The sequence below is a fragment of the Drosophila biarmipes genome, unplaced genomic scaffold, assembly GCF_025231255.1.
Source record: "Drosophila biarmipes strain raj3 unplaced genomic scaffold, RU_DBia_V1.1 ptg000021l, whole genome shotgun sequence".
NCBI lineage: Eukaryota > Metazoa > Arthropoda > Insecta > Diptera > Drosophilidae > Drosophila > Drosophila biarmipes.
This window is the reverse complement of record NW_026114538.1, coordinates 132,501-158,980: the sequence shown is the minus strand read 5'-3', so window position 1 is coordinate 158,980 and position 26,480 is coordinate 132,501. Positions and strand designations below refer to the sequence as shown.

At 33.9% G+C, this 26,480-nt stretch overlaps 4 non-coding genes and 1 pseudogene across 4 annotated transcripts; all 5 read left to right on the top strand.

Moving 5' to 3' along the window:
* Window positions 1–1,774: 1,774 nt before the first annotated feature.
* On the top strand, window positions 1,775–1,953 carry LOC127012117 (5.8S ribosomal RNA). The gene has a single exon (XR_007765639.1). It is a non-coding gene; the product is annotated as a 5.8S ribosomal RNA (ribosomal RNA).
* A 402-nt stretch (window positions 1,954–2,355) lies between these two features.
* LOC127012130 (large subunit ribosomal RNA) lies at window positions 2,356–6,327 on the top strand. The gene has a single exon (XR_007765651.1). It is a non-coding gene; the product is annotated as a large subunit ribosomal RNA (ribosomal RNA).
* A 5,729-nt stretch (window positions 6,328–12,056) lies between these two features.
* Window positions 12,057–14,051, top strand: LOC127012127 (small subunit ribosomal RNA). The gene has a single exon (XR_007765648.1). It is a non-coding gene; the product is annotated as a small subunit ribosomal RNA (ribosomal RNA).
* Window positions 14,052–15,255: 1,204 nt separating this feature from the next.
* LOC127012116 (5.8S ribosomal RNA) lies at window positions 15,256–15,434 on the top strand. The gene has a single exon (XR_007765638.1). It is a non-coding gene; the product is annotated as a 5.8S ribosomal RNA (ribosomal RNA).
* Window positions 15,435–15,836: 402 nt separating this feature from the next.
* Window positions 15,837–21,485, top strand: LOC127012133 (large subunit ribosomal RNA; annotated as a pseudogene).
* The last annotated feature ends 4,995 nt before the right edge of the window (window positions 21,486–26,480 follow it).

Sequence of the window (26,480 nt, the reverse complement as noted above, 5' to 3'; positions counted from 1 at the left end):
AAGGTTTCCGTAGGTGAACCTGCGGAAGGATCATTAATGTTTTAATATCCTTACCGTTAATAAAATATTTGTTTATATTATAATAAATACATTATAGTATTACAAATAAAATATGAATTGCCAAAATGTATATGAGATCTATTATAGATCAAATGAAATTTCGAACAAGCAAATCGAAATAATGCAAATATTAAAATTATATATTGTATTTAATACATATGAGAGAAATTAATAAGCAGCCAAAGCAAACAAATAAAAATTCGAACAAGCAAATCGAATTATTAAAATAATAATATTAAATTATTATTGTATATCCTTACCGTTAATAAAATATTTGTTTATATTATAATAAATACATTATAATAATACAAATAAAATATGAATTGCCAAAATGTATATGAGATCTAATATAGATCAAATAAAATTTCGAACAAGCAAATCGAAATAATGCAAATATTAAAATTATATATTGTATTTAATACATATGAGAGAAATAATAAGCAGCCAAAGCAAACAAATAAAAATTCGAACAAGCAAATCGAATTATTAAAATAATAATATTAAATTATTATTGTATATCCTTACCGTTAATAAAATATTTGTTTATATTATAATAAATACATTATAGTATTACAAATAAAATATGAATTGCCAAAATGTATATGAGATCTATTATAGATCAAATGAAATTTCGAACAAGCAAATCGAAATAATGCAAATATTAAAATTATATATTGTATTTAATACATATGAGAGAAATTAATAAGCAGCCAAAGCAAACAAATAAAAATTCGAACAAGCAAATCGAATTATTAAAATAATAATATTAAATTATTATTGTATATCCTTACCGTTAATAAAATATTTGTTTATATTATAATAAATACATTATAATAATACAAATAAAATATGAATTGCCAAAATGTATATGAGATCTAATATAGATCAAATAAAATTTCGAACAAGCAAATCGAAATAATGCAAATATTAAAATTATATATTGTATTTAATACATATGAGAGAAATAATAAGCAGCCAAAGCAAACAAATAAAAATTCGAACAAGCAAATCGAATTATTAAAATAATAATATTAAATTATTATTGTATATCCTTACCGTTAATAAAATATTTGTTTATATTATAATAAATACATTATAGTATTACAAATAAAATATGAATTGCCAAAATGTATATGAGATCTATTATAGATCAAATGAAATTTCGAACAAGCAAATCGAAATAATGCAAATATTAAAATTATATATTGTATTTAATACATATGAGAGAAATAATAAGCAGCCAAAACAAACAAATAAAAATTCGAACAAGCAAATCGAATTATTAAAATAATAATATTAAATTATTATTGTATATAAACACAATTAAAATACTGTGTGTATATGGACCATAATATACACGCGTTGCGATATGTATTGTTCATCTCAGTTATGCGCATACATTGGATAATGCAACAACCTAAAATGTACAATGTTGTACCTGGTTTTATACAGGTTAATGTTTTATATAAATTTCAATTTATATCGCTAAAAAAGTATTAATATATATATATATATATATTTATTTACAATAAATGCAATTTAAAAAGAAATACTTTGATATATATTGGTTATATAAAACTAAGACATTTCGCAGCATTCGTTTTAGGTATAAAAATAAATTTATTGAAGGAATTGATATATGCCAGTAAAATGGTGTATTTTTAATTTCTTTCAATAAAAACATATTTGACAAAATTAAGAAACCAATTTATAAAACTCTAAGCGGTGGATCACTCGGCTCATGGGTCGATGAAGAACGCAGCAAACTGTGCGTCATCGTGTGAACTGCAGGACACATGAACATCGACATTTTGAACGCATATCGCAGTCCATGCTGTTATGTACTTTAATTAATTTTATAGTGCTGCTTGGACTACATATGGTTGAGGGTTGTAAGACTATGCTAATTAAGTTGCTTATACAAATTTTATAATGAAATTTTATAAGCATATGGTATATTATTGGATAATAATAATTTAATTATTTTATTCATAATATTAAAAAATATATGAAAAACATTATCTCACATTAGTAAATAATTTGAATGTGAAAAACGAAGAGAAATATTTTCTTTTTCAATCAAATGATACTGAGAAATGTCTAGCATAAAAATTTATCTAGAATTGTCTCTTATTAATGATTAGAAAATAGAAAACCGTTGACAATATTATTGTTCTTCGTTGATTCGTTAAATCAAACAAATGCCATTTATATACAGATATTATTAATATAACGAATTTAATAAAATGTTTTATCATTATATATAAAGAATTAATTGCATATAAAAGTTATACACAACCTCAACTCATATGGGACTACCCCCTGAATTTAAGCATATTAATTAGGGGAGGAAAAGAAACTAACAAGGATTTTCTTAGTAGCGGCGAGCGAAAAGAAATCAGTTCAGCACTAAGTCACTTTGTCTATATGGCAAATGTGAGATGCAGTGTATGGAGCGTCAATATTCTAGTATGAGAAATTAACGATTTAAGTCCTTCTTAAATGAGGCCATTTACCCATAGAGGGTGCCAGGCCCGTATAACGTTAATGATTACTAGATGATGTTTCCAAAGAGTCGTGTTGCTTGATAGTGCAGCACTAAGTGGGTGGTAAACTCCATCTAAAACTAAATATAACCATGAGACCGATAGTAAACAAGTACCGTGAGGGAAAGTTGAAAAAGAACTCTGAATAGAGAGTTAAACAGTACGTGAAACTGCTTAGAGGTTAAGCCCGATGAACCTGAATATCCGTTATGGAAAATTCATCATTAGAATTGTAATATTTAAACAATATTATGATAATAGTGTGCATTTTTTCCATATAAGGACATTGTAATCTATTAGCATACCAAATTTATCATAAAATATAACTTATAGTTTATTCAAATTAATTTGCTTGCATTTTAACACAGAATAAATGTTATTAATTTGATAAAGTGCTGATAGATTTATATGAATACAGTGCGTTAATTTTTCGGAATTATATAATGGCATAATTATCATTGATTTTTGTGTTTATTATATGCACTTGTAGGATTAACAATGCGAAAGATTCAGGATACCTTCGGGACCCGTCTTGAAACACGGACCAAGGAGTCTAACATATGTGCAAGTTATTGGGATATAAACCTAATAGCGTAATTAACTTGACTAATAATGGGATTAGTTTTTTAACTATTTATAGCTAATTAACACAATCCCGGGGCGTTCTATATAGTTATGTATAATGATATTTATATTATTTATGCCTCTAACTGGAACGTACCTTGAGCATATATGCTGTGACCCGAAAGATGGTGAACTATACTTGATCAGGTTGAAGTCAGGGGAAACCCTGATGGAAGACCGAAACAGTTCTGACGTGCAAATCGATTGTCAGAATTGAGTATAGGGGCGAAAGACCAATCGAACCATCTAGTAGCTGGTTCCTTCCGAAGTTTCCCTCAGGATAGCTGGTGCATTTTAATATTATATAAAATAATCTTATCTGGTAAAGCGAATGATTAGAGGCCTTAGGGTCGAAACGATCTTAACCTATTCTCAAACTTTAAATGGGTAAGAACCTTAACTTTCTTGATATGAAGTTCAAGGTTATGATATAATGTGCCCAGTGGGCCACTTTTGGTAAGCAGAACTGGCGCTGTGGGATGAACCAAACGTAATGTTACGGTGCCCAAATTAACAACTCATGCAGATACCATGAAAGGCGTTGGTTGCTTAAAACAGCAGGACGGTGATCATGGAAGTCGAAATCCGCTAAGGAGTGTGTAACAACTCACCTGCCGAAGCAACTAGCCCTTAAAATGGATGGCGCTTAAGTTGTATACCTATACATTACCGCTAAAGTAGATGATTTATATTACTTGTAATATAAATTTTGAAACTTTAGTGAGTAGGAAGGTACAATGGTATGCGTAGAAGTGTTTGGCGTAAGCCTGCATGGAGCTGCCATTGGTACAGATCTTGGTGGTAGTAGCAAATAATCGAATGAGACCTTGGAGGACTGAAGTGGAGAAGGGTTTCGTGTGAACAGTGGTTGATCACGAGTTAGTCGGTCCTAAGTTCAAGGCGAAAGCCGAAAATTTTCAAGTAAAATACAAATGCCAAACAAATATATATATTATATAAAATCTAGCTAAATTAATATACTTGAATAATTTTGAACGAAAGGGAATACGGTTCCAATTCCGTAACCTGTTGAGTATCCGTTTGTTATTAAATATGGGCCTCGTGCTCATCCTGGCAACAGGAACGACCATAAAGAAGCCGTCGAGAGATATCGGAAGAGTTTTCTTTTCTGTTTTATAGCCGTACTACCATGGAAGTCTTTCGCAGAGAGATATGGTAGATGGGCTAGAAGAGCATGACATATACTGTTGTGTCGATATTTTCTCCTCGGACCTTGAAAATTTATGGTGGGGACACGCAAACTTCTCAACAGGCCGTACCAATATCCGCAGCTGGTCTCCAAGGTGAAGAGTCTCTAGTCGATAGAATAATGTAGGTAAGGGAAGTCGGCAAATTAGATCCGTAACTTCGGGATAAGGATTGGCTCTGAAGATTGAGATAGTCGGGCTTGATTGGGAAACAATAACATGGTTTATGTGCTCGTTCTGGGTAAATAGAGTTTCTAGCATTTATGTTAGTTACTTGTTCCCCGGATAGTTTAGTTACGTAGCCAATTGTGGAACTTTCTTGCTAAAATTTTTAAGAATACTAATTGGGTTAAACCAATTAGTTCTTATTAATTATAACGATTATCAATTAACAATCAATTCAGAACTGGCACGGACTTGGGGAATCCGACTGTCTAATTAAAACAAAGCATTGTGATGGCCCTAGCGGGTGTTGACACAATGTGATTTCTGCCCAGTGCTCTGAATGTCAAAGTGAAGAAATTCAAGTAAGCGCGGGTCAACGGCGGGAGTAACTATGACTCTCTTAAGGTAGCCAAATGCCTCGTCATCTAATTAGTGACGCGCATGAATGGATTAACGAGATTCCTACTGTCCCTATCTACTATCTAGCGAAACCACAGCCAAGGGAACGGGCTTGGAATAATTAGCGGGGAAAGAAGACCCTTTTGAGCTTGACTCTAATCTGGCAGTGTAAGGAGACATAAGAGGTGTAGAATAAGTGGGAGATATTAGACCTCGGTTTGGTATCGCCAATGAAATACCACTACTCTTATTGTTTCCTTACTTACTTGATTAAATGGAACGTGTATCATTTCCTAGCCATTATACGGATATATTTATTATATCTTATGGTATTGGGTTTTGATGCAAGCTTCTTGATCAAAGTATCACGAGTTTGTTATATAATCGCAAACAAATTCTTTAATAAAACGGTGCATTTATGTATTTTTGATTTGAAAATTTGGTATAACTCCAATTACTCAGGTATGATCCAATTCAAGGACATTGCCAGGTAGGGAGTTTGACTGGGGCGGTACATCTCTCAAATAATAACGGAGGTGTCCCAAGGCCAGCTCAGTGCGGACAGAAACCACACATAGAGCAAAAGGGCAAATGCTGACTTGATCTCGGTGTTCAGTACACACAGGGACAGCAAAAGCTCGGCCTATCGATCCTTTTGGTTTAAAGAGTTTTTAACAAGAGGTGTCAGAAAAGTTACCATAGGGATAACTGGCTTGTGGCGGCCAAGCGTTCATAGCGACGTCGCTTTTTGATCCTTCGATGTCGGCTCTTCCTATCATTGTGAAGCAAAATTCACCAAGCGTTGGATTGTTCACCCATGCAAGGGAACGTGAGCTGGGTTTAGACCGTCGTGAGACAGGTTAGTTTTACCCTACTAATGACAAAACGTTGTTGCGACAGCATTCCTGCGTAGTACGAGAGGAACCGCAGGTACGGACCAATGGCACAATACTTGTTCGAGCGAACAGTGGTATGACGCTACGTCCGTTGGATTATGCCTGAACGCCTCTAAGGTCGTATCCGTGCTGGACTGCAATGATAAATAAGGGGCAATTTGCATTGTATGGCTTCTAAACCATTTAAAGTTTATAATTTACTTTTTAAACGACAATGGATGTGATGCCAATGTAATTTGTAACATAGTAAATTGGGAGGATCTTTGATCACCTGATGCCGCGCTAGTTACATATAAAAGCATTATTTAATACAATGACAAAGCCTAGAATCAATTGTAAACGACTTTTGTAACAGGCAAGGTGTTGTAAGTGGTTGAGCAGCTGCCATACTGCGATCCACTGAAGCTTATCCTTTGCTTGATGATTCGATAATAAAATTGCATAATTTATTTGTTGTGTTGAACTTCTTATATAAAGTTCAACCAACAATCTATTTGTATGCATTGATTGTTTGCTTGGCTTTGTGGCGAATTTTTAATCCTTTATATATTACATTCCTAAGGTCTAGATTTTCAAGTAAGAGACCAATTTGATTAACATATCAATATAAGTACAACTCGACCATCTAATAATAACAATATGAATCGTCATCTTATTAGTGACGCGAAGATTGGCAAACATATAATATAAAAATATTCCTAAGGTCTAGATTTTCAAGTAAGAGACCAATTTGATTAACATATCAATATAAGTACAACTCGACCATCTAATAATAACAATATGAATCGTCATCTTATTAGTGACGCGAAGATTGGCAAACATATAATATAAAAATATTCCTAAGGTCTAGATTTTCAAGTAAGAGACCAATTTGATTAACATATCAATATAAGTACAACTCGACCATCTAATAATAACAATATGAATCGTCATCTTATTAGTGACGCGAAGATTGGCAAACATATAATATAAAAATATTCCTAAGGTCTAGATTTTCAAGTAAGAGACCAATTTGATTAACATATCAATATAAGTACAACTCGACCATCTAATAATAATATGAATCGTCATCTTATTAGTGACGCGAAGATTGGCAAACATATAATATAAAAATATTCCTAAGGTCTAGATTTTCAAGTAAGAGACCAATTTGATTAACATATCAATATAAGTACAACTCGACCATCTAATAATAATATGAATCGTCATCTTATTAGTGACGCGAAGATTGGCAAACATATAATATAAAAATATTCCTAAGGTCTAGATTTTCAAGTAAGAGACCAATTTGATTAACATATCAATATAAGTACAACTCGACCATCTAATAATAACAATATGAATCGTCATCTTTTTAGTGACGCGAAGATTGGCAAACATATAATATAAAAATATTCCTAAGGTCTAGAATCTTAAGCAATAGACCAATTCAACTAAGAGTTGACATATAAAAATATGTTCCTTTTAATGTTAGCAAAATTTTATCGTCACATACTGTTAGTGACGCGAACGTTTTTTTCTCCATGTTTATATGAATGTTTATTCAAAGGTAGAAAGGCAGGATCGTTATTTTATAAGTGAAGCGATAAAAAAATATTATGCAATAGGACATCTATTTATAAATATTTTTAAGTCTTAGAAATTCAAGTAAAGAGATTCAAGAAATTCATTCAACTTAGAGCGCACATATAATTAAAACTATTCCTGAGGTTTAGAAACCAAATTAAATAAAGAGGACATATAAACGTATGTGGTATTTTGATGGTAGTAAAAATGTATCGCGATATTATTAGTGACGCGACCAATTTTTATACTCTTTGCTCCATGTGCAAATATATCTAGTGTTTAGATAGTCAATTAAAAATGACAATTTTAACTAAAAGACTTAAAAAAGTGTTTGTCAAACTTATAATTTTGTCAATACTATATAAAACGCCAATCATATCCTTATAAAAGTAAATACGGTATATGGTTATAAATACAAAACCATATATAAATAAAAAAATGAAATCGTATGTATATGGCTTATAGGTATAATACCTATAAGGCATAATAATGTATAATATTAGCAAATATACATATAAAAGTGCATAAATTGTATAGATATGGCATAAAGAAGGCATTTATGAGAATAGCTAGTAGAATTTGCCCATACACTACTAGCGAAATGAGATATTTATACCTAGTGAGGGCGGCACTAGTACTATAAATTGTGGCAAAATAAATCTTATGCAAATGCATAGGATTTTGTCAATACCGTACAAAAAACTAAGTAAAACGTATGGATATTGAAAAATAAATGGATTATATTCATAAAATACGAATATTTCTTGCATTCTCTTGTTATACGAGAGAATATCATACGGAGCGGGCAGCCCCTAGTATAGTAAGCAGTCGAATGGGAGACAGCGTGTCCAAAAACACCTATAGGGAGGTGGTCGTTGGCGGACCTCTCCTCGTATTGGTCAAACTTATGATTTTGTCAATACTATATAAAACGCCAATCATATCCATATAAAAGTGAATACAGTATATGGATATGAATAAAAAACCATACATAAATAAAAAAAAATATGTATAAAAAATTATACATATATTTATATTAAGCAATCGTATGGATGTGGCTTATAGGTATAATACCTATAAGGCATAATAATGTATAATATAGCAAATATACATATAAAAGTGCATGAATTGTATAGATATGGCATATAAGTGACATATTTATGAGAATAGCTAGTAGAATTTGCCCATACACTACTAGCGAAATGAGATATTTATACCTAGTGAGGGCGGCACTAGTACTATAAATTGTGGCAAAATAAATCTTATGCAAATGCATAGGATTTTGTCAATACCGTACAAAAAACTAAGTAAAACGTATGGATATTGAAAAATAAATGGATTATATTCATAAAATACGAATATTTCTTGCATTCTCTTGTTATATGAGAGAATATCATACGGAGCGGGTAGCCCCTAGTATAGTAAGCAGTCGAATGGGAGACAGCGTGTCCAAAAACACCTATAGGGAGGTGGTCGTTGGCGGACCTCTCCTCGTATTGGTCAAACTTATGATTTTGTCAATACTATATAAAACGCCAATCATATCCATATAAAAGTGAATACAGTATATGGATATGAATAAAAAACCATACATAAATAAAAAAAAATATGTATAAAAAATTATACATATATTTATATTAAGCAATCGTATGGATGTGGCTTATAGGTATAATACCTATAAGGCATAATAATGTATAATATAGCAAATATACATATAAAAGTGCATGAATTGTATAGATATGGCATATAAGTGACATATTTATGAGAATAGCTAGTAGAATTTGCCCATACACTACTAGCGAAATGAGATATTTATACCTAGTGAGGGCGGCACTAGTACTATAAATTGTGGCAAAATAAATCTTATGCAAATGCATAGGATTTTGTCAATACCGTACAAAAAACTAAGTAAAACGTATGGATATTGAAAAATAAATGGATTATATTCATAAAATACGAATATTTCTTGCATTCTCTTGTTATATGAGAGAATATCATACGGAGCGGGTAGCCCCTAGTATAGTAAGCAGTCGAATGGGAGACAGCGTGTCCAAAAACACCTATAGGGAGGTGGTCGTTGGCGGACCTCTCCTCGTATTGGTCAAACTTATGATTTTGTCAATACTATATAAAACGCCAATCATATCCATATAAAATTGAATACAGTATATGGATATGAATAAAAAACCATACAAAAATAAAAAAAAAATATGTATAAAAAATTATACATATATTTATATTAAGCAATCGTATGGATGTGGCTTATAGGTATAATACCTATAAGGCATAATAATGTATAATATAGCAAATATACATATAAAAGTGCATGAATTGTATAGATATGGCATATAAGTGACATATTTATGAGAATAGCTAGTAGAATTTCCCCATACACTACTAGCGAAATGAGATATTTATACCTAGTGAGGGCGGCACTAGTACTATAAATTGTGGCAAAATAAATCTTATGCAAATGCATAGGATTTTGTCAATACCGTACAAAAAACTAAGTAAAACGTATGGATATTGAAAAATAAATGGATTATATTCATAAAATACGAATATTTCTTGCATTCTCTTGTTATATGAGAGAATATCATACGGAGCGGGTAGCCCCTAGTATAGTAAGCAGTCGAATGGGAGACAGCGTGTCCAAAAACACCTATAGGGAGGTGGTCGTTGGCGGACCTCTCCTCGTATTGGTCAAACTTATGATTTTGTCAATACTATATAAAACGCCAATCATATCCATATAAAAGTGAATACAGTATATGGATATGAATAAAAAACCATACATAAATAAAAAAAAAATATGTATAAAAAATTATACATATATTTATATTAAGCAATCGTATGGATGTGGCTTATAGGTATAATACCTATAAGGCATAATAATGTATAATATAGCAAATATACATATAAAAGTGCATGAATTGTATAGATATGGCATATAAGTGACATATTTATGAGAATAGCTAGTAGAATTTGCCCATACACTACTAGCGAAATGAGATATTTATACCTAGTGAGGGCGGCACTAGTACTATAAATTGTGGCAAAATAAATCTTATGCAAATGCATAGGATTTTGTCAATACCATACATAAACCGTATGGATATTGAGAAGTTAATAGATTACATCTATAATATGAGAAGTATTTTAGTATTCTTATTAAATAAGAGAATACTATAAGGGTGAGTGGCAAAGAGAATTGAATATACCCGAATGGGAGACAGCGTGTCCAAAAACTACTATAGGTGGTGTGGCAAATATGAGGAAGGCAATATATCCATATAATGAAAATAAAAGTGCGTTTTCTTATTATATAAGAGAACACTATATGGGTGAGTGGCAAAGTAAATTGAATATACCCGAATGGGAGACAGCGTGTCCAAAAACTACTATAGGTGGTGTGGCAAATATGAGGAAGGCAATATATCCATATAATGAAAATAAAAGTGCGTTTTCTTATTATATAAGAGAACACTATATGGGTGAGTGGCAAAGTAAATTGAATATACCCGAATGGGAGACAGCGTGTCCAAAAACTACTATAGGTGGTGTGGCAAATATGAGGAAGGCAATATATCCATATAATGAATATAAAAGTGCGTTGTCTTATTATATAAGAGAACACTATATGGGTGAGTGGCAAAGTAAATTGAATATACCCGAATGGGAGACAGCGTGTCCAAAAACTACTATAGGATGGTCAATGGGCCGGCCGTCTGCTATTGACATATGTCAGTAGAGAAGATATTATCCGTCAAATTTGTTTCTTTATTCATTTATTTGAATACGAGACTTGGCTCCGCGGTTAATATTTTAAGCCCAAAGATAATAACGTTGAAACAAAGGCCAAGTTTCTATTGTACATAGAATAACAAATTGTTTCCGAATTTTATCGTTAATTTTAGGAGGTAGGCTAACATGATTTATATTATATGTGTATTATTAAATAATAATAGTACATAAAAGTCTACCAAAGAAATATAAAAATGTAATTATGAATACATTTTCAATATTAATATCAACTTATATTGTTGATAATAAAAAATAGCTATTAAGAGAGTTATTTAAGAAATTATATAATATATAATAAAGAGTATATATATAAATAATATATAAGTATATATTATTTAAGAAATAAATATAGTAGTAATAATTATATATATACACTCGGTTCTATTTTATATATTACCAGAGACTTATATGGATATATATAGATAAATTTTAAATTTATCGTCAAAATACAAATGATTAACTCAATATCTTATATTGGTTAAACAAAAATTGTACATGTGTGGATACAATATATTATGTATGTCGAACAAAAATGATATTTTAGAATGAAATGTGCATATATAAAGAAAATATATGAAAAATAAATATTGTGTTTATAAAGAATATGATTCTTTTTGACATCAATAAAAACTTGTTATTATTAGTGGCGAAACAAGTATAAATTGGAAAACAAACGTATACGAATGCTATATAAAAATGGCCGTATTCGATAGAAATAAAATCTATAACAACATATATATTGCTAATTTCTATTCAAAAAATATGAATGAAATATGAATAAAAACATTATTCTGGTTGATCCTGCCAGTAGTTATATGCTTGTCTCAAAGATTAAGCCATGCATGTCTAAGTACACACGAATTAAAAGTGAAACCGCAAAAGGCTCATTATATCAGTTATGGTTCCTTAGATCGTTAACAGTTACTTGGATAACTGTGGTAATTCTAGAGCTAATACATGCAATTAAAACATGAACCTTATGGAACATGTGCTTTTATTAGGCTAAAACCAAGCGATCGCAAGATCGTTATATTGGTTGAACTCTAGATAACATGCAGATCGTATGGTCTTGTACCGACGACAGATCTTTCAAATGTCTGCCCTATCAACTTTTGATGGTAGTATCTAGGACTACCATGGTTGCAACGGGTAACGGGGAATCAGGGTTCGATTCCGGAGAGGGAGCCTGAGAAACGGCTACCACATCTAAGGAAGGCAGCAGGCGCGTAAATTACCCACTCCCAGCTCGGGGAGGTAGTGACGAAAAATAACAATACAGGACTCATATCCGAGGCCCTGTAATTGGAATGAGTACACTTTAAATCCTTTAACAAGGACCAATTGGAGGGCAAGTCTGGTGCCAGCAGCCGCGGTAATTCCAGCTCCAATAGCGTATATTAAAGTTGTTGCGGTTAAAACGTTCGTAGTTGAACTTGTGCTTCATACGGGTAGTACAACTTACAATTGTGGTTAGTACTATACCTTTATGTATGTAAGCGTATTACCGGTGGAGTTCTTACATGTGCTTAGATACTTGTATTTTTTCATATGTTCCTCCTATTTAAAAACCTGCATTAGTGCTCTTAAACGAGTGTTATTGTGGGCCGGTACAATTACTTTGAACAAATTAGAGTGCTTAAAGCAGGCTTCAAATGCCTGAATATTCTGTGCATGGGATAATGAAATAAGACCTCTGTTCTGCTTTCATTGGTTTTCAGATCAAGAGGTAATGATTAATAGAAGCAGTTTGGGGGCATTAGTATTACGACGCGAGAGGTGAAATTCTTGGACCGTCGTAAGACTAACTTAAGCGAAAGCATTTGCCAAAGATGTTTTCATTAATCAAGAACGAAAGTTAGAGGTTCGAAGGCGATCAGATACCGCCCTAGTTCTAACCATAAACGATGCCAGCTAGCAATTGGGTGTAGCTACTTTTATGGCTCTCTCAGTCGCTTCCCGGGAAACCAAAGCTTTTGGGCTCCGGGGGAAGTATGGTTGCAAAGCTGAAACTTAAAGGAATTGACGGAAGGGCACCACCAGGAGTGGAGCCTGCGGCTTAATTTGACTCAACACGGGAAAACTTACCAGGTCCGAACATAAGTGTGTAAGACAGATTGATAGCTCTTTCTCGAATCTATGGGTGGTGGTGCATGGCCGTTCTTAGTTCGTGGAGTGATTTGTCTGGTTAATTCCGATAACGAACGAGACTCAAATATATTAAATAGATATCTTCAGGATTATGGTGTTGAAGCTTATATAGCCTTCATTCATGGTGGCAGTAAAATGTTTATTGTGTTTGAATGTGTTTATATAAGTGGAGCCGTACCTGTTGGTTTGTCCCATTATAAGGACACTAGCTTCTTAAATGGACAAATTGCGTCTAGCAATAATGAGATTGAGCAATAACAGGTCTGTGATGCCCTTAGATGTCCTGGGCTGCACGCGCGCTACAATGAAAGTATCAACGTGTATTTCCTAGACCGAGAGGTCCGGGTAAACCGCTGAACCACTTTCATGCTTGGGATTGTGAACTGAAACTGTTCACATGAACTTGGAATTCCCAGTAAGTGTGAGTCATTAACTCGCATTGATTACGTCCCTGCCCTTTGTACACACCGCCCGTCGCTACTACCGATTGAATTATTTAGTGAGGTCTCCGGACGTGATCACTGTGACGCCTTGCGTGTTACGGTTGTTTCGCAAAAGTTGACCGAACTTGATTATTTAGAGGAAGTAAAAGTCGTAACAAGGTTTCCGTAGGTGAACCTGCGGAAGGATCATTAATGTTTTAATATCCTTACCGTTAATAAAATATTTGTTTATATTATAATAAATACATTATAGTATTACAAATAAAATATGAATTGCCAAAATGTATATGAGATCTATTATAGATCAAATGAAATTTCGAACAAGCAAATCGAAATAATGCAAATATTAAAATTATATATTGTATTTAATACATATGAGAGAAATTAATAAGCAGCCAAAGCAAACAAATAAAAATTCGAACAAGCAAATCGAATTATTAAAATAATAATATTAAATTATTATTGTATATCCTTACCGTTAATAAAATATTTGTTTATATTATAATAAATACATTATAGTATTACAAATAAAATATGAATTGCCAAAATGTATATGAGATCTATTATAGATCAAATGAAATTTCGAACAAGCAAATCGAAATAATGCAAATATTAAAATTATATATTGTATTTAATACATATGAGAGAAATTAATAAGCAGCCAAAGCAAACAAATAAAAATTCGAACAAGCAAATCGAATTATTAAAATAATAATATTAAATTATTATTGTATATCCTTACCGTTAATAAAATATTTGTTTATATTATAATAAATACATTATAGTAATACAAATAAAATATGAATTGCCAAAATGTATATGATCTAATATAGATCAAATGAAATTTCGAACAAGCAAATCGAAATAATGCAAATATTAAAATTATATATTGTATTTAATACATATGAGAGAAATAATAAGCAGCCAAAACAAACAAATAAAAATTCGAACAAGCAAATCGAATTATTAAAATAATAATATTAAATTATTATTGTATATAAACACAATTAAAATACTGTGTGTATATGGACCATAATATACACGCGTTGCGATATGTATTGTTCATCTCAGTTATGCGCATACATTGGATAATGCAACAACCTAAAATGTACAATGTTGTACCTGGTTTTATACAGGTTAATGTTTTATATAAATTTCAATTTATATCGCTAAAAAAGTATTAATATATATATATATATATTTATTTACAATAAATGCAATTTAAAAAGAAATACTTTGATATATATTGGTTATATAAAACTAAGACATTTCGCAGCATTCGTTTTAGGTATAAAAATAAATTTATTGAAGGAATTGATATATGCCAGTAAAATGGTGTATTTTTAATTTCTTTCAATAAAAACATATTTGACAAAATTAAGAAACCAATTTATAAAACTCTAAGCGGTGGATCACTCGGCTCATGGGTCGATGAAGAACGCAGCAAACTGTGCGTCATCGTGTGAACTGCAGGACACATGAACATCGACATTTTGAACGCATATCGCAGTCCATGCTGTTATGTACTTTAATTAATTTTATAGTGCTGCTTGGACTACATATGGTTGAGGGTTGTAAGACTATGCTAATTAAGTTGCTTATACAAATTTTATAATGAAATTTTATAAGCATATGGTATATTATTGGATAATAATAATTTAATTATTTTATTCATAATATTAAAAAATATATGAAAAACATTATCTCACATTAGTAAATAATTTGAATGTGAAAAACGAAGAGAAATATTTTCTTTTTCAATCAAATGATACTGAGAAATGTCTAGCATAAAAATTTATCTAGAATTGTCTCTTATTAATGATTAGAAAATAGAAAACCGTTGACAATATTATTGTTCTTCGTTGATTCGTTAAATCAAACAAATGCCATTTATATACAGATATTATTAATATAACGAATTTAATAAAATGTTTTATCATTATATATAAAGAATTAATTGCATATAAAAGTTATACACAACCTCAACTCATATGGGACTACCCCCTGAATTTAAGCATATTAATTAGGGGAGGAAAAGAAACTAACAAGGATTTTCTTAGTAGCGGCGAGCGAAAAGAAATCAGTTCAGCACTAAGTCACTTCGTCTATATGGCAAATGTGAGATGCAGTGTATGGAGCGTCAATATTCTAGTATGAGAAATTAACGATTTAAGTCCTTCTTAAATGAGGCCATTTACCCATAGAGGGTGCCAGGCCCGTATAACGTTAATGATTACTAGATGATGTTTCCAAAGAGTCGTGTTGCTTGATAGTGCAGCACTAAGTGGGTGGTAAACTCCATCTAAAACTAAATATAACCATGAGACCGATAGTAAACAAGTACCGTGAGGGAAAGTTGAAAAGAACTCTGAATAGAGAGTTAAACAGTACGTGAAACTGCTTAGAGGTTAAGCCCGATGAACCTGAATATCCGTTATGGAAAATTCATCATTAGAATTGTAATATTTAAACAATATTATGATAATAGTGTGCATTTTTTCCATATAAGGACATTGTAATCTATTAGCATACCAAATTTATCATAAAATATAACTTATAGTTTATTCAAATTAATTTGCTTGCATTTTAACACAGAATAAATGTTATTAATTTGATAAAGTGCTGATAGATTTATATGAATACAGTGCGTTAATTTTTCGGAATTATATAATGGCATAATTATCATTGATTTTTGTGTTTATTATATGCACTTGTAGGATTAACAATGCGAAAGATTCAGGATACCTTCGGGACCCGTCTTGAAACACGGACCAAGGAGTCTAACATATGTGCAAGTTATTGGGATATAAACCTAATAGCGTAATTAACTTGACTAATAATGGGATTAGTTTTTTAACTATTTATAGCTAATTAACACAATCCCGGGGCGTTCTATATAGTTATGTATAATGATATTTATATTATTTATGCCTCTAACTGGAACGTACCTTGAGCATATATGCTGTGACCCGAAAGATGGTGAACTATACTTGATCAGGTTGAAGTCAGGGGAAACCCTGATGGAAGACCGAAACAGTTCTGACGTGCAAATCGATTGTCAGAATTGAGTATAGGGGCGAAAGACCAATCGAACCATCTAGTAGCTGGTTCCTTCCGAAGTTTCCCTCAGGATAGCTGGTGCATTTTAATATTATATAAAATAATCTTATCTGGTAAAGCGAATGATTAGAGGCCTTAGGGTCGAAACGATCTTAACCTATTCTCAAACTTTAAATGGGTAAGAACCTTAACTTTCTTGATATGAAGTTCAAGGTTATGATATAATGTGCCCAGTGGGCCACTTTTGGTAAGCAGAACTGGCGCTGTGGGATGAACCAAACGTAATGTTACGGTGCCCAAATTAACAACTCATGCAGATACCATGAAAGGCGTTGGTTGCTTAAAACAGCAGGACGGTGATCATGGAAGTCGAAATCCGCTAAGGAGTGTGTAACAACTCACCTGCCGAAGCAACTAGCCCTTAAAATGGATGGCGCTTAAGTTGTATACCTATACATTACCGCTAAAGTAGATGATTTATATTACTTGTAATATAAATTTTGAAACTTTAGTGAGTAGGAAGGTACAATGGTATGCGTAGAAGTGTTTGGCGTAAGCCTGCATGGAGCTGCCATTGGTACAGATCTTGGTGGTAGTAGCAAATAATCGAATGAGACCTTGGAGGACTGAAGTGGAGAAGGGTTTCGTGTGAACAGTGGTTGATCACGAGTTAGTCGGTCCTAAGTTCAAGGCGAAAGCCGAAAATTTTCAAGTAAAATACAAATGCCAAACAAATATATATATTATATAAAATCTAGCTAAATTAATATACTTGAATAATTTTGAACGAAAGGGAATACGGTTCCAATTCCGTAACCTGTTGAGTATCCGTTTGTTATTAAATATGGGCCTCGTGCTCATCCTGGCAACAGGAACGACCATAAAGAAGCCGTCGAGAGATATCGGAAGAGTTTTCTTTTCTGTTTTATAGCCGTACTACCATGGAAGTCTTTCGCAGAGAGATATGGTAGATGGGCTAGAAGAGCATGACATATACTGTTGTGTCGATATTTTCTCCTCGGACCTTGAAAATTTATGGTGGGGACACGCAAACTTCTCAACAGGCCGTACCAATATCCGCAGCTGGTCTCCAAGGTGAAGAGTCTCTAGTCGATAGAATAATGTAGGTAAGGGAAGTCGGCAAATTAGATCCGTAACTTCGGGATAAGGATTGGCTCTGAAGATTGAGATAGTCGGGCTTGATTGGGAAACAATAACATGGTTTATGTGCTCGTTCTGGGTAAATAGAGTTTCTAGCATTTATGTTAGTTACTTGTTCCCCGGATAGTTTAGTTACGTAGCCAATTGTGGAACTTTCTTGCTAAAATTTTTAAGAATACTAATTGGGTTAAACCAATTAGTTCTTATTAATTATAACGATTATCAATTAACAATCAATTCAGAACTGGCACGGACTTGGGGAATCCGACTGTCTAATTAAAACAAAGCATTGTGATGGCCCTAGCGGGTGTTGACACAATGTGATTTCTGCCCAGTGCTCTGAATGTCAAAGTGAAGAAATTCAAGTAAGCGCGGGTCAACGGCGGGAGTAACTATGACTCTCTTAAGGTAGCCAAATGCCTCGTCATCTAATTAGTGACGCGCATGAATGGATTAACGAGATTCCTACTGTCCCTATCTACCTGCTGCTTCTCGTCGAGGGAGAATCCCGAAGCGTGCTAGAGACAAAAGGAGCGCAGCTAATGTCCATCGTAGAAGCGTGGGGGATGGAAGTCGGCGTTGCCGTCTCCACCAGCAAGACGGTGATAATGCTGCTTAAGGAGAACGCCCGCCCACCTTTGGCACGTAATCCTTCGGGTGTGCTTAGTCGGCCCCCAGCGGTCAAGCTTGCTGGAGCAAGCTTGCCGTATGTAAGCAGCTGCCGGTATCTTGGCATCACGGTCGAAGAAGGCTTGAAATTCTCCAAGCACTTCACCTCGCTCAAGCAGCGAATGACCGGAGTCGTTGGAGCATTGGCGCGTGTGCTTCGAGCAGACTGGGGATTCAGTCCTCGAGCCAAGCGGACCATCTATGCCGGACTCATGGTACCCTGTGTGCTATTTGGTGCCCCGATATGGTATGTCGATACGACGCAGGAAGTAGTGGCCAGGAAGCGACTTCTTTCTTGCCAGAGGCTCATCCTGCTTGGTAGCCTCCCGGTTTGCCGAACAGTGTCTACTGTGGCACTGCAGGTTCTTGCTGGCGCTCCCCCGCTTGATTTGGTCGCCAAGCAAGTGGCAGCCAAATACAAGCTTAAGCGTGGATACCCGTTGGAGGAGTACGATCTGTGTTATGGCGAGGACCTCACAAGTCTTAGCCGAGGGCAGATGAAGGTGCGTACTGAGCAGTGCATACTGCACGCGTGGCAAGACAGATGGGATAGCGTAGAGTCATCCGGCCGGGTGACCTACAAGTTCATCCCGGATGTCGAATTTGCCTATCGCGATCCTAACTTTGGATTCACGATGCGTACCGGATTCTTGCTTACAGGACATGGATCGCTAAACGCATTTCTGTTTGGTGTCAGAGCGTCGGGCACTGCCGCATGCTCATGTGGCGACCCATATGAGGACTGGCAACATGTTCTATGCGACTGCCCGAACTATGAAGATTTGCGAGACCTCGATGGACTTGGTGTGCAGCAAGTTGGCGAAAGATGGATTGGATTCGATGGCATACTAGCGGATCAGGAGAAGACCAGAAGGCTTACAGCGTTTGCCGAGGAGGCGTTCAACCGGAGGAGGGACTCTTAGTCCTCATCCCTGCCGTGTGGTAGCAGCGAAGAATACTGCCACAGTCTGTCATTGCTTGTCGTAGGAGGCGACTAATATGACATGGTTGCCCCATCCGAGCTTGTCGGAGCTGAAGGGGTGAGGCCCACCGAGCCTGTAATTTTCGGTACCACGGGTTGAGCAGTTATCCAAGGCTGCTCATTGAGGTCGGCCCCCTTGTGGGAGTTTCGTGGTGGCTGTGGTTGACACCTATATCGCGGGTAGAGTCCCCGGGCTCGACGTGGATGTTGCGTTTATACAACTCGGGTGCTGCGACCCAAAGAACAGTAGAGATTTTAGATAGATCTCGCCCCAACGCAAGGGGAAGTGCTTGCCCGACAAGCAAGTACTTAAATTGCTACTGGGGTGGTTGCTATGTACATAGCTATAGCTTCTAGTCCGGGGCGTTGGTCTGGCGCTTAACCTAGACCCGCTGCACTATATGCTCCAAAGTGGGCATATGTGAGTGCCGTGGTTGTAATCCCTTTAGTGTGGAACACGCCACGTTAAATAAGTTCGGAGGGATCCGATTCCCACTGTCCCTATCTACTATCTAGCGAAACCACAGCCAAGGGAACGGGCTTGGAATAATTAGCGGGGAAAGAAGACCCTTTTGAGCTTGACTCTAATCTGGCAGTGTAAGGAGACATAAGAGGTGTAGAATAAGTGGGAGATATTAGACCTCGGTTTGGTATCGCCAATGAAATACCACTACTCTTATTGTTTCCTTACTTACTTGATTAAATGGAACGTGTATCATTTCCTAGCCATTATACGGATATATTTATTATATCTTATGGTATTGGGTTTTGATGCAAGCTTCTTGATCAAAGTATCACGAGTTTGTTATATAATCGCAAACAAATTCTTTAATAAAACGGTGCATTTATGTATTTTTGATTTGAAAATTTGGTATAACTCCAATTACTCAGGTATGATCCAATTCAAGGACATTGCCAGGTAGGGAGTTTGACTGGGGCGGTACATCTCTCAAATAATAACGGAGGTGTCCCAAGGCCAGCTCAGTGCGGACAGAAACCACACATAGAGCAAAAGGGCAAATGCTGACTTGATCTCGGTGTTCAGTACACACAGGGACAGCAAAAGCTCGGCCTATCGATCCTTTTGGTTTAAAGAGTTTTTAACAAGAGGTGTCAGAAAAGTTACCATAGGGATAACTGGCTTGTGGCGGCCAAGCGTTCATAGCGACGTCGCTTTTTGATCCTTCGATGTCGGCTCTTCCTATCATTGTGAAGCAAAATTCACCAAGCGTTGGATTGTTCACCCATGCAAGGGAACGTGAGCTGGGTTTAGACCGTCGTGAGACAGGTTAGTTTTACCCTACTAATGACAAAACGTTGTTGCGACAGCATTCCTGCGTAGTACGAGAGGAACCGCAGGTACGGACCAATGGCACAATACTTGTTCGAGCGAACAGTGGTATGACGCTACGTCCGTTGGATTATGCCTGAACGCCTCTAAGGTCGTATCCGTGCTGGACTGCAATGATAAATAAGGGGCAATTTGCATTGTATGGCTTCTAAACCATTTAAAGTTTATAATTTACTTTTTAAACGACAATGGATGTGATGCCAATGTAATTTGTAACATAGTAAATTGGGAGGATCTTTGATCACCTGATGCCGCGCTAGTTACATATAAAAGCATTATTTAATACAATGACAAAGCCTAGAATCAATTGTAAACGACTTTTGTAACAGGCAAGGTGTTGTAAGTGGTTGAGCAGCTGCCATACTGCGATCCACTGAAGCTTATCCTTTGCTTGATGATTCGATAATAAAATTGCATAATTTATTTGTTGTGTTGAACTTCTTATATAAAGTTCAACCAACAATCTATTTGTATGCATTGATTGTTTGCTTGGCTTTGTGGCGAATTTTTAATCCTTTATATATTACATTCCTAAGGTCTAGATTTTCAAGTAAGAGACCAATTTGATTAACATATCAATATAAGTACAACTCGACCATCTAATAATAACAATATGAATCGTCATCTTATTAGTGACGCGAAGATTGGCAAACATATAATATAAAAATATTCCTAAGGTCTAGATTTTCAAGTAAGAGACCAATTTGATTAACATATCAATATAAGTACAACTCGACCATCTAATAATAACAATATGAATCGTCATCTTATTAGTGACGCGAAGATTGGCAAACATATAATATAAAAATATTCCTAAGGTCTAGATTTTCAAGTAAGAGACCAATTTGATTAACATATCAATATAAGTACAACTCGACCATCTAATAATAACAATATGAATCGTCATCTTATTAGTGACGCGAAGATTGGCAAACATATAATATAAAAATATTCCTAAGGTCTAGATTTTCAAGTAAGAGACCAATTTGATTAACATATCAATATAAGTACAACTCGACCATCTAATAATAATATGAATCGTCATCTTATTAGTGACGCGAAGATTGGCAAACATATAATATAAAAATATTCCTAAGGTCTAGATTTTCAAGTAAGAGACCAATTTGATTAACATATCAATATAAGTACAACTCGACCATCTAATAATAATATGAATCGTCATCTTATTAGTGACGCGAAGATTGGCAAACATATAATATAAAAATATTCCTAAGGTCTAGATTTTCAAGTAAGAGACCAATTTGATTAACATATCAATATAAGTACAACTCGACCATCTAATAATAACAATATGAATCGTCATCTTTTTAGTGACGCGAAGATTGGCAAACATATAATATAAAAATATTCCTAAGGTCTAGAATCTTAAGCAATAGACCAATTCAACTAAGAGTTGACATATAAAAATATGTTCCTTTTAATGTTAGCAAAATTTTATCGTCACATACTGTTAGTGACGCGAACGTTTTTTTCTCCATGTTTATATGAATGTTTATTCAAAGGTAGAAAGGCAGGATCGTTATTTTATAAGTGAAGCGATAAAAAAATATTATGCAATAGGACATCTATTTATAAATATTTTTAAGTCTTAGAAATTCAAGTAAAGAGATTCAAGAAATTCATTCAACTTAGAGCGCACATATAATTAAAACTATTCCTGAGGTTTAGAAACCAAATTAAATAAAGAGGACATATAAACGTATGTGGTATTTTGATGGTAGTAAAAATGTATCGCGATATTATTAGTGACGCGACCAATTTTTATACTCTTTGCTCCATGTGCAAATATATCTAGTGTTTAGATAGTCAATTAAAAATGACAATTTTAACTAAAAGACTTAAAAAAGTGTTTGTCAAACTTATAATTTTGTCAATACTATATAAAACGCCAATCATATCCTTATAAAAGTAAATACGGTATATGGTTATAAATACAAAACCATATATAAATAAAAAAATGAAATCGTATGTATATGGCTTATAGGTATAATACCTATAAGGCATAATAATGTATAATATTAGCAAATATACATATAAAAGTGCATAAATTGTATAGATATGGCATAAAGAAGGCATTTATGAGAATAGCTAGTAGAATTTGCCCATACACTACTAGCGAAATGAGATATTTATACCTAGTGAGGGCGGCACTAGTACTATAAATTGTGGCAAAATAAATCTTATGCAAATGCATAGGATTTTGTCAATACCGTACAAAAAACTAAGTAAAACGTATGGATATTGAAAAATAAATGGATTATATTCATAAAATACGAATATTTCTTGCATTCTCTTGTTATACGAGAGAATATCATACGGAGCGGGCAGCCCCTAGTATAGTAAGCAGTCGAATGGGAGACAGCGTGTCCAAAAACACCTATAGGGAGGTGGTCGTTGGCGGACCTCTCCTCGTATTGGTCAAACTTATGATTTTGTCAATACTATATAAAACGCCAATCATATCCATATAAAAGTGAATACAGTATATGGATATGAATAAAAAACCATACATAAATAAAAAAAAATATGTATAAAAAATTATACATATATTTATATTAAGCAATCGTATGGATGTGGCTTATAGGTATAATACCTATAAGGCATAATAATGTATAATATAGCAAATATACATATAAAAGTGCATGAATTGTATAGATATGGCATATAAGTGACATATTTATGAGAATAGCTAGTAGAATTTGCCCATACACTACTAGCGAAATGAGATATTTATACCTAGTGAGGGCGGCACTAGTACTATAAATTGTGGCAAAATAAATCTTATGCAAATGCATAGGATTTTGTCAATACCGTACAAAAAACTAAGTAAAACGTATGGATATTGAAAAATAAATGGATTATATTCATAAAATACGAATATTTCTTGCATTCTCTTGTTATATGAGAGAATATCATACGGAGCGGGTAGCCCCTAGTATAGTAAGCAGTCGAATGGGAGACAGCGTGTCCAAAAACACCTATAGGGAGGTGGTCGTTGGCGGACCTCTCCTCGTATTGGTCAAACTTATGATTTTGTCAATACTATATAAAACGCCAATCATATCCATATAAAAGTGAATACAGTATATGGATATGAATAAAAAACCATACATAAATAAAAAAAAATATGTATAAAAAATTATACATATATTTATATTAAGCAATCGTATGGATGTGGCTTATAGGTATAATACCTATAAGGCATAATAATGTATAATATAGCAAATATACATATAAAAGTGCATGAATTGTATAGATATGGCATATAAGTGACATATTTATGAGAATAGCTAGTAGAATTTGCCCATACACTACTAGCGAAATGAGATATTTATACCTAGTGAGGGCGGCACTAGTACTATAAATTGTGGCAAAATAAATCTTATGCAAATGCATAGGATTTTGTCAATACCGTACAAAAAACTAAGTAAAACGTATGGATATTGAAAAATAAATGGATTATATTCATAAAATACGAATATTTCTTGCATTCTCTTGTTATATGAGAGAATATCATACGGAGCGGGTAGCCCCTAGTATAGTAAGCAGTCGAATGGGAGACAGCGTGTCCAAAAACACCTATAGGGAGGTGGTCGTTGGCGGACCTCTCCTCGTATTGGTCAAACTTATGATTTTGTCAATACTATATAAAACGCCAATCATATCCATATAAAATTGAATACAGTATATGGATATGAATAAAAAACCATACAAAAATAAAAAAAAAATATGTATAAAAAATTATACATATATTTATATTAAGCAATCGTATGGATGTGGCTTATAGGTATAATACCTATAAGGCATAATAATGTATAATATAGCAAATATACATATAAAAGTGCATGAATTGTATAGATATGGCATATAAGTGACATATTTATGAGAATAGCTAGTAGAATTTCCCCATACACTACTAGCGAAATGAGATATTTATACCTAGTGAGGGCGGCACTAGTACTATAAATTGTGGCAAAATAAATCTTATGCAAATGCATAGGATTTTGTCAATACCGTACAAAAAACTAAGTAAAACGTATGGATATTGAAAAATAAATGGATTATATTCATAAAATACGAATATTTCTTGCATTCTCTTGTTATATGAGAGAATATCATACGGAGCGGGTAGCCCCTAGTATAGTAAGCAGTCGAATGGGAGACAGCGTGTCCAAAAACACCTATAGGGAGGTGGTCGTTGGCGGACCTCTCCTCGTATTGGTCAAACTTATGATTTTGTCAATACTATATAAAACGCCAATCATATCCATATAAAAGTGAATACAGTATATGGATATGAATAAAAAACCATACATAAATAAAAAAAAAATATGTATAAAAAATTATACATATATTTATATTAAGCAATCGTATGGATGTGGCTTATAGGTATAATACCTATAAGGCATAATAATGTATAATATAGCAAATATACATATAAAAGTGCATGAATTGTATAGATATGGCATATAAGTGACATATTTATGAGAATAGCTAGTAGAATTTGCCCATACACTACTAGCGAAATGAGATATTTATACCTAGTGAGGGCGGCACTAGTACTATAAATTGTGGCAAAATAAATCTTATGCAAATGCATAGGATTTTGTCAATACCATACATAAACCGTATGGATATTGAGAAGTTAATAGATTACATCTATAATATGAGAAGTATTTTAGTATTCTTATTAAATAAGAGAATACTATAAGGGTGAGTGGCAAAGAGAATTGAATATACCCGAATGGGAGACAGCGTGTCCAAAAACTACTATAGGTGGTGTGGCAAATATGAGGAAGGCAATATATCCATATAATGAAAATAAAAGTGCGTTTTCTTATTATATAAGAGAACACTATATGGGTGAGTGGCAAAGTAAATTGAATATACCCGAATGGGAGACAGCGTGTCCAAAAACTACTATAGGTGGTGTGGCAAATATGAGGAAGGCAATATATCCATATAATGAAAATAAAAGTGCGTTTTCTTATTATATAAGAGAACACTATATGGGTGAGTGGCAAAGTAAATTGAATATACCCGAATGGGAGACAGCGTGTCCAAAAACTACTATAGGTGGTGTGGCAAATATGAGGAAGGCAATATATCCATATAATGAATATAAAAGTGCGTTGTCTTATTATATAAGAGAACACTATATGGGTGAGTGGCAAAGTAAATTGAATATACCCGAATGGGAGACAGCGTGTCCAAAAACTACTATAGGATGGTCAATGGGCCGGCCGTCTGCTATTGACATATGTCAGTAGAGAAGATATTATCCGTCAAATTTGTTTCTTTATTCATTTATTTGAATACGAGACTTGGCTCCGCGGTTAATATTTTAAGCCCAAAGATAATAACGTTGAAACAAAGG